Source organism: Leptonychotes weddellii, chromosome 4, assembly GCF_054177405.1.
Source record: "Leptonychotes weddellii isolate Sample4059 chromosome 4, ASM5417740v2, whole genome shotgun sequence".
Taxonomy (NCBI): domain Eukaryota; kingdom Metazoa; phylum Chordata; class Mammalia; order Carnivora; family Phocidae; genus Leptonychotes; species Leptonychotes weddellii.
In genome coordinates, this window is record NC_138372.1 from 113,925,233 (window position 1) to 113,934,333 (window position 9,101).

Sequence of the window (9,101 nt, forward strand, 5' to 3'; positions counted from 1 at the left end):
GAAACTAGGTTGATTCCTAAAGTATATTTTGCTGATTTCATTACATACTTCCCAATAAAAGCACTTTCCATATAGCATCTCACTTGATACATTTCTAATTTTTTTATTTATATTTGTTGACATGGTATTTTATGTTTTCCCCAAGTTTGGTCATTAAGGAAATGAACTACTTTTTCATTATAATTACACATGAGAAACTGATTTAGTGTGACTTTTAGGTCTAAAGGCTGATTTGAGTTGAATCATTTCAGAGAAGCATTTCTCTAACTAATTGGGTAATTTATATTGTTCTAATAAATTATAATCATATTTTTGGTTGTCTTCAGCGATGTTTATTTTAATAATTATTGCATGTATTTTTTCCTATAGTACATGTCCCATTTCTTCATTAACAAAAAGGAGAGGATGACAGTTATCTTTTCATGATGTTAGAGAAGTAACCATCCATTCATGCCTGGTACATTGTCTGGCACAAAATCAATGATGCTGTTTATTATAATAAGTAAAAATTGTCCAATATACTTCAGATTTACAGATGCTGTCACTAAGATACAGCAGAAAGAAAAGAACTTTCTTTTCTTTTACAGAAAATAAAGTAAAGGGGATTTTGGGATATAGTATTTTCACTACATGAGCACCTGCGCTGGTGCATTAAATATTATCTTTTTGTTTGCTCTTAACCTCAACCCTTTGAGATAACTGTATGAGCCAAGATAGGATGGATGTAGCATGCAGTCCACCCAATATCCCAGTGGTTTATTTTATTTTATTTTTTTAAAGATTTTATTTATTTATTTGACAGAGAGAGAGCACAGAGGGTGAGTGAGAGGTAGAAGCAGACTCCCCGCTGAGCCTGGAGCCCGATGTGGGACTCGATCCCAGGACCCTGGGATCATGACCTGAGCTGAAGGCAGACGCTTAACGACTGAGCCACCCAGGCGCCCATCCCAGTGGTTTATTATGATGGATGTTTCTTTCTCATTCACCTCACAGTTCACCGCGGGTCCCCCAGGAAACACTACTCCACTCAGACATCCTAAGAACCAAGCCGTTTTTGTAGAGTGGTTCTATCCTCTTCTAAGGCTTCAGAGTCCTCAAATTGGGTTTCTGTTTCCAGGGAGAGGATAGGGAAGAGAAGGCCAGATTGAAGAAAAGATCAATCTTAGGGTCAAGGTTAAAACAGTAATTGTATGATGTTATAACCTTGCTCTTTCTTAAATTATACTATTTATTTATCTCTGTGTCCCTACCATTTCACATTAAGCATTTGTTTATTGAATTATTTATTCAACAAATTATCCCCTATTGATTCACACAATATGTTAGCTGAATGAATTAAATATTGAATTTACTAACATAAGTAGTCACTGCTTACCTATAGATATTATCCAGAAAAATAAGAATCTAAAACAGAATCTCTATTGACAACTTCCTCCATATTAGTTTTACTCTACGGTTCTACAAATTTAGTGTCATAATATAATTTAATTGTGCTAGGATTTATCTGTTATTTGAAATTAGGATTACTTTATTTCCAACGAAAGTGAAAATACAAAAAAATATTGGGTTATTCTCTATTTTGTGTTTTTCTAACTAAACAAAAAAGAGAAAGCTAGTCTTCATTTAGACTTAAACCTTAAAAACAAATTATTTCTAATCAAATGTCTCTTCTGCCACCTAGGAAAGATTTAAATGGCAAGATTTCTGATTCTTAGTGGTAATTATGAAATCCAAAAGACTTCTTCCTTAAAAAGAGTGGAACTGATAGAGTAGGGTATTAGATACAAAGCACAGAAGAGAAACTGAACTGGAGGTGAAAAATTGAGATTATAAATTTATGAATTACTTATAAAACCAAGAAATCAGGCCCTATTAGCCTATAAGTAGGTTTAGAATAAGAATAACCAAAGAGGAGCCTGGGTGACTCAGTCAGTTAAGCGTCTGCCTTCGGCTTAGGTCATGATCCCAGGGTCCTGGGATGGAGCCCCACATCGGGCTCTCTGCTCAGCAGGGAGTCTGCTTCTACCTCTCATTCACCCTCTGTGCTCTCTCTCTCAAATAAATAAATAAATAAAATCTTCTAAAAAAAAATAAAGAATAACCAGAACCCTAGAGAACATCAATGTTTATTGTGCCAATAAATGTCTTCTGAATTAACCGTATTTTAAATGAATGCCAACATTTTAAGAATATTTGGAGCCCGTGGGTCTCCTATCTATTGGGCTTAATGCCCTAAAATTTCTATTAAAAAAAAAAAAAAATTACCTGGACTCTTATTCTGCTGTATTTTTCAATTACCAAAGCAAAGTTGCGAGATGTCCAAAATTTCTTTCTTGTTGACTCATTGAGAATGAGCTTGTTTTTCACTGCAGGTAGTTTGATTTTTCATTACTAATAGCCTGCTTTTAAAACCATTGGTATTTTGTTGGTTTTGAATTGTTCTAAATGATCTGTGAAACAAAAGCAAAACTTGGACAACTGCATACCCTCATAGGACAAAACTGGATATAAGAAAGAATGGCTTTCCACTAGATACTTTGGGCCAGTTCTGCTTTTGAGAATGCATTCCCATACAGAATGTGTGCCACTGAATCCAGTTAACTAAGGAGAGAATTATACAAAGCAGTAGGCAAGAAAGTTTAATTATTAAAGTTAACCTGAGAATTATAAAATCACTGAGGGAAAGCCGAGAACAATAAACAAAATAGCAAGTCCTGTACATTCATTTCTTTAGTTTTTAGTTACAGTTGGTCATGTTGGCTCCGGCAGAACATAAACTAAAATTGGAACAGTACAGAGAAGGTTCACGTGGCCCCGGCGTGATGATGACACGTAAATTCATGAAACATTCCATATTTAGTTAGTCATATACTTTTCAAATTATGTATATGATATATGTAGACATTACACATTTAATTATTTCTTTTACTTATATATTTTTTTGCAAAATGCATAGCACATTCAGAAAGGACTTGGCAGAGTATTTGTCACAGAGGAAGAACAGATCAATCTTTGTTGCTTTTCGTTAAGCTCTTGGCATGCATTGTCTCGTTCCGTACTCACCACCCTATGAGTACATGCTACTAGGTGCTGCTATTTTAAGGGAGGAAATTAAAGATTTAAAAACTAAATAATTTTTTTATTGAAGTACAATTGAAATAAAATTCTCTATTAGTTACAGGTGTACATCATACTTATTTGGCATTTTTACACATTACAAAATTATTCCCACGATAAGTCTAGTTACCATCTGTCACCATATAAATTATTATAATATTGTTGACTATATTCCCCATGCTGTACATTACAACCCCATGACTCATTTATTTTATAACCTGAAGTTTGTTCTTTGGTCACGCACTCCTACTAGGCCTGAGAATTCCTTTAATGTCTTATGATGCCAGGTGTCTCTTCATTAGCTTCTCTCAATTACTGTCATCTTTATCTGACTCTCCTCCTGTGTGGGCATGGTCCATTTTGAAGCAAAATTTATTCCTGGGTAAAAATACATATAACCTAAAGAATAGGTAGGCATGACTGTTTATGGGCCATATATGTGTCTGTTTCAGACATGATTATGTCTCAGTAGGAAATTAGAAATGTGCGAGTAATAGGTGAAATAATTAAAGTATAGGGTTTTTATTAACATCCAATAAGTAGAAGGCTCAAAATGTAAATAGAGGTTGGTTGGATTCTAATCAACTCTTCTTGAGAAATAGTATGTACCAAGTTTTAATGATCATTCAGATTAAAGTTAGACATTCCCATAATCTTATTTCAGCTAATGATATATGAAATCACTTCCTGTTATAGCAGCCATTTCCATAAATGCCAATATTTATGTTTCCAGTATTAAAAAAAATCACAACCTTCTTAGTCTCAGTGTGCTTAAATTTAGTCCCAGATTGCCAACTGAAACCCTGAAATAATACCTGGCCACCTACCTTTATTCATAGACCAATAAAATCTAGAGCCTTAAAAATGCCATCACCTTCTTTGACTGCACTGAACTGTGAAACCTGGAAGGATGTAGAAACCAGAACAGGCTGCTAAAATGAAGTCATCTTGCTAAAGGGACAATTTGTAATGGGGCATTGTGCTGACAGGTCTGCAAGCCTATAGTCTAAAGTCAGTGTGTACATTTGAGCTCAAAATAGACCTTGTGTGTGACAAAAACAGCATTATTCTCAACAGTTGAAGGAACTTGATGGATATTTCTTCTCCAAACTCTGGAAAATTAAAATTGAGGCCCTAGGGGAAGGTCTATTCATGTAGCATGCTCTGGTTTCTTAAAGAAATGATGATGTATATAGAAAGAATGGTCTACACATGCTTACTGAACATGAAGAACTATCTGTCTTTATTTTCCAAATTAAAAAAATGACTATATATCTATATATATAGTCTGACATCGTTTTTTTGTGTCCTACTCATTAAAAGGTTTATCTCAGTTTAAACTCTAAACCATATTTCATAATGCATTGCTTAGGGTGAAAAAAATTAAAATGATATTAAATAGCATTGTCCCAAAAGTCTGGGTGGAATTGTTTATCTAGAACCTGATACTTTGTTGCCAGAAGTAGCATAGTATATGGAGTAGTTTCAGAAGACATAAAAGTTTCTTCTTTTTGCAATGCATACTTTAGGCTCTTATGTGTAATCTATATGATCAACATAAGCAGATTTTCACTTTGATTTTTTTTAATTGTCAAGCAGAAATATGTATGTGCAAAAAAATCTTTCATTTTCAAATATTTGTCTATTGTAGATTTCCAGTTGCCTCCAAATTAGACATGCTCCATGTTACTTTATAGATCAGACAATTCTCTCCTAAGTAAAAGCAGAATTTATTTTCTTCAATGGAAAGGATTTGTCCTAACACTCTTTAGCAACCTTCTTGGGTGGGTGAAAATCAGAGAATGAGAACTGTAGTCCTAGCTTTGCCAAATTTGTTTATCCCTCTAGATCAGTTTCCTCATCTGACAGTTGAGGCTTGAAGTTCACAGCAATAGTGAATATTCACTGAGAACTTGCTTTGGGTCAGGCACAAGAGCTCTACAAGGTCACTCCTGATATTAACTTCACTATGTGAATGAGGAAAATTGAGACACAGAAAGAGGAAATAACTCTCATAAATAATAAGAGAGGAAACCTGAATTTGCACCAAGCCACTGGCTCCACAGCCCATGCAAAACTACAGCTCATTCTACCTTCCCCAAGTGTTTTCTAGCTGTGAACAAAATGAATGATTCTATATCTTGCCTTGTTATAGTTTGCTGTTTAAGTCTTCGTGCTTGAGTTAGGATTATGTTTTCCCACATTTTTTTATAGTAAACAGTCTATTAAAGAGTGAGCATGCAAATAGGACCATATTAAGCATGTGATGTCAAATTAAAGACAGCTTCTTTTTCTTTTCTTTAGTCCTTTTGAAAACGAAGCACTGACCTACTTCCTATACTCAACAGCTAAGCAAAGGGAAAGAACCTAATAGTCATAAAAAAGAAAATAATGTCTGGGAAAAAATGAAAAAATAAGATGGCCTATTTCCACATCCAAGTAACAGGCCTATTAGAAAATAAATCACTTTCTTTCAGCTTGCCTAGTCCAGCACTGGGAGATACAGAAGCCAAACAAACTTTCTGATCATTTTCAACATTGTATCTAATAGAGGCAAATTCTAGCTGAGTATGTATGTGGATAGATATAATCAGTTTTATAGAATCAAGTCATGTGGAATAGATGAATAGTTAGTAATTTAGATGGCTCCAAGAGTTCTGAAGTACCCCAAATCACACACTAAATTAAAAACACTTGTTCAGTTGAAATGGAAACACTGGCTGGACCTAACTGCACACTAATAAAACCAAACAATTATTCTGAACTCTACTTCTGAAAAGCAAAATTATCAGCTGTTATTTGGTTTAAAGAAAAGTTTTAAATTTGACCAAATTAGCATACCATTTTTTCCTGCCTTTTGCCATCTCCAAATGGAGAACCCCAGCCCATTTCATAAGATGTTCAATGTGTTCCCAAATACATCCTATCAGAAAAGAAGATTACAGGACAGTATCCCAAAGGAACACAGATGCAAAAATCTTCAACAAAATATTAGCAAACTGAATTCAACAATACATTAAAAGAATCCTACAGCAGGATCAAGTGGGATTTATCCCTAGGATTCAAGGATGGTTCAACATCTGCTAATGAATCGATGTCATAGATCACATTAACAAAATGAAGGATAAAAGTCATGATCATTTCAATAGACACAGAAAAAACATTTGACAAAATTCAACATCCATTCATAATAACTCTCTGCAAACTAGGAATAGTGGGAATGTACCTCAACATAATAAAGGCCATACATGACAAACGCACAGCTAACCTGATACTCAACAGTGAAAAGCTAAGAGTTCTTCTTTTAAGATCAGGAAAGATACAAGAATGCTCATTCTTATCACTTTTATATACTACTAGAAGTGCTAGCCAGAGCAGTTAGAAAAAGTAAATAAAAGGCATACAAATTACAAAGGGAGAAGAAAATTGTCACTATTTGCAGATGACATGATATTACATGTAGAAAACCCTAAAGACTCTACAAAAAAAAACCTATTAGAACTAGTTAATGAATTCAGAAAGGTCACAGGATTTAAAATCAATATACAGAAATCAGTTGTGTTTCTGAGTCAACAATGAGAAATTAAGAGAGCAATCTCATCTACAATTGCATCAAAAAGAATTAAATACTTAAGAATAAGTTTAACCAAGGAGGTAACATATCTGTATGTTAAAAACTGCAAGATAGTGATAAAAGAAATTGAAGAAAACATAAATAGAAAACAAAAGACATTTCACACTCATGGATTAGAATTAATGTTGTTAAATGTCCATACTACCCAAAGCAATCTACAGACTCATTGCAATCTCTACCAATGGCATTTTTCATAGAAATAGACTAAACAATCCTAAATTTGGTAATAGACTAAACAATCCTAAATTTGGTATGGAGCCACAAAGGACCCTGAAATATCCAAAGCAATCTTGAGAAAGAAGAACAAAGCTGGAGGCATCACACCTCCTGATTTCAAACTATACTATAAAGCTATATCAAAACAGTATGGTACTGCCATACAAACAGACACAGAGATCAAAGGAACAGAATAGAGATCCCAGAAATAAACCCATGCAAACATGGCCAATTAATTTATGACAAGGGAGTCAAGAATGTATAATGGGGAAAGAACTGTGTCTTCAACAAATGGTGTTGGGAAAACTGGACAGGCACATGTCAAAGAATGAAACTGCACAAAAATCAACTCAAAATGGATTAAAGATTTGAATATAAAATCTGAAGCCATAAAACTTCTAGAAGAAAACCTGGGGGTTAAGCTCCTCGACATTGGTCTTAGCAATGGGCTTTTGGATTTGTCACCAAAAGCAAAGACAACAAAACCAAAAATTAACAAGTAAGACCACTTCAAATTAAAATGCTTCTGCACAGCAAAGGAAACCATCAACAAAATCAAAAGGCAACCTATAGAATGGCAGAAGATATTTGCAAATCATATATCTGATAAGGGGTTAATATCCAAAATATGTATAGAACTCATATAACTCAATAGTGCAAAAAAATATTTTTAAATGGGCAGAGGAGCTGATAGACATTTTTGCAAAGAAGATATACAAATATATACATACACTTATATATATATATACATATATAAGTCAGAGAAAAACAAATACTGTATAATCTCACCTATATATGGAATCTAAAAAAACTGAACTCAAAAACAGAGAACAGTTTGGTGGTTGCTAGAGGCAGGCGATGGGGGCTGGGGGTCAAAACGTACAAACTGCCACTTATAAAATAAATAAGTTCTGGGCATGTAATGTGCAGCATGGTGACTATAGTTAACAACATTGCATTTTATATATGAAAGTTGCTAAAAGAGTAGATCTTAAAAGTTCTCATTGCAAGAAGAAATAATTGTAAATACATGATGTAGTGGATGCTAACACACTGACATAATCTTTTCACAATATACACATATATCAAATGATTACATTGTAGTTTAATTTTATACCTTGTTACATTCAGTTATATCTCAATAAAACTAGAAAAAATAAAATTCCAAAACTATTAATTTAGAAAAAAAAGAGTATGAGTACATTGAAAAAATAGATTAGAATAAATCAGCCAGACTCCAGTTTATAGAGGAAAAGAAAAGATTAAAGAGAAAAGCAGCTAAGAGCCAAGCAGGATATATGTTAGAGTCTAACAGTAGGTGCAGTTGCAGTCCCACAGAAGAGCAAGAATGCAATACCAAAAATATTCAGTGCTAAGAACAAGAATTTCTACACCTATGGGGAAATCAAGTCTGAAATTCTAAAGCATATTCTAGTAAGAATTTTTTTGTTTAATGAGGAAGGAGCACACCAAATCCTAATGGAGTAAGCAAAAGGGAAAACAGAAGACAGAGGGATGCGTGGGTGGCTCAGTCATTGAGTGTCTGTCTTCGGCTCAGGTCATGATCCCAGGGTCCTGGGATGTAGCCCTGTGTTGGGGTCCTTGCTCAGCAGGGAGTCTGCTTGTCCCTCTGCCCCTCCCCCTGCTCGGGCTCCCTCGCTCTCTCTCTCATAAATAAATAAAATCTTTAAAAAAAAAAAAAGAAAGAAACAGAAGACGGAAAAATTCTGAAAGCAGCCTGCGACAAATAGCACAGTACTCACAGAAGAGGAACGATTAATTATAAACTGCTGAAAATCGGTGGTACAGTCATCATTAGAGTTATAAGCCACTATACTGTGGTTTTGTGAATTTCTTCTTACATCTAACGGTTTTGCTTTACAAATTTTATTTATTTATTTATTTATTTATTTTTAGAGAGAGAGAGCGCACAAATGTGCAGCGGGCGGGGGGGGGGGGCGGGGAGGAGCAGCAGAGGGGGAAAGAGAATCTTAAGCAGGTTCCACGCTGGATCTCACAGCCCAGAGATCATGACCTGAGCTGAAAGCAACAGTCCAGCACTTAACCGATTGAGCCACGCAGGCGCTCTTATAAATTTTAATTTCATATCATTTAGAGCATAAACACACATCGC

The 9,101-nt window shown here is 34.6% G+C and overlaps 1 non-coding gene across 1 annotated transcript; it reads left to right on the forward strand.

The window, feature by feature from the left end:
- Positions 1-2,755: 2,755 nt before the first annotated feature.
- LOC115940886 (U6 spliceosomal RNA) lies at positions 2,756-2,860 on the forward strand. Its single transcript, XR_004075611.1, has one exon. It is a non-coding gene; the product is annotated as a U6 spliceosomal RNA (small nuclear RNA).
- The last annotated feature ends 6,241 nt before the right edge of the window (positions 2,861-9,101 follow it).